Here is a 1,434-nt window from a genome sequence, read left to right on the forward strand (position 1 = left end):
TCCTTCATTTCACTCAGTCAATTAGGTTAATGTTGTGGAGTAACTAGAATGTTGTTGATCCATTGTCAGTTTTCTCCTATCACAGCCATTAAACTCTGTAACTGTTTTAAAGTCAACATTGGCCTCATGGTGAAATCCCTGAGCGGTTTCCTTCTTCTCCGACAACTGAGTTAGGAAGGACGCCTGTATCTTTATAGTGACTGGGTGTATTGATACACCATCCAAAGTGTAATTAATAACTTTACCATGCTAAAAGGGCTTATTTTTACCCATCTACCAATCGGTATCCTTCTTTGCGAGGCATTGGAAAACCTTCCAGGCCTTTGTGGTTGAATCTGTGTTTGAAATTCACTGCTCGACTGAGGGACCTTACAGATAATTGTATGTGTGGGGTACAGAGATCAGGTAATCATTCAAAAATCATGTTAAACACTATTATTGCACACAGCGAATCCATGCAACTTATTATGCAACTTAAGAACACAAATACTCCTGAACTTATTTAGGCTTGCCATAACAAAGGGGTTGAATACTTATTGACTCAAGACATTACTGCTTTTCATTTTTTATACATTTGTATAAAATGTGAAAAACATAGTTCAACTTTGACATTATGGGGTGTTGTGTGTAGACCAGTGACCAAAAATCTACATTTTATTTTCAGGCTGCAACACAACAAAATGTGGAAAATGTCCAGGGGTGTGAATACTTTCTGAAGGCACTGTATTATTCATTATTCGTAGGCTAAATTCTTATCATTAAAATCACACTCAAAATGTATTTAAATAACCTAATAATTAAACATTGTAAAACTAACACACTTTTGCTCTTGTTTTTACTTTGCAACTTGTATAATTTTGCCAATAGGTTAAGCATTTTTGTCTTATGTATTGAATACAAGATTGTATTTATTTGCAAGAATAAAAATGTATCTAACCAAACTGCTATATTCTCCCGCAGGCCCAAAAATGTTTGGGTTATTTCAAGCAAATATTGAATTTATAGACAATTTAACAGTGTGTTACGTTTTGTAATCATGCCTAGGTTATAGTTTTGACAGGTGAGGAACAAGAGTTATGCAATGGAGCAGTATATTGCTACCATCATTGTTAGATGGTAGACTTGATTTGAAACTGTTGTCTCTGCTGTAAACTTTAGTTCTGTCCTCTGTCTTCAGCAGATGGTCAACTGTTTACACACAACATTGAAAGTATGTGATGACTTTGTAACTCTCCCACCCCCTTCCTATTAACTACTGATAACTTACCATAAGCCCTTTCTCCTATTAACCACTTATAACTTGTTATGAGCTAACATTTAAACATTTCATTCCAATGTCCCTTCAAGCCTTATGGACATGGAGGAGGTATGTGGTGGTCTGTGATCTGTGTGTAACCAGCTGGGTGTGGACTGTGTTTGCCTCCTCTGTTAGAT

The sequence above is a fragment of the Oncorhynchus nerka genome, linkage group LG10, assembly GCF_034236695.1.
Source record: "Oncorhynchus nerka isolate Pitt River linkage group LG10, Oner_Uvic_2.0, whole genome shotgun sequence".
Classification (NCBI taxonomy): Eukaryota; Metazoa; Chordata; class Actinopteri; order Salmoniformes; family Salmonidae; genus Oncorhynchus; species Oncorhynchus nerka.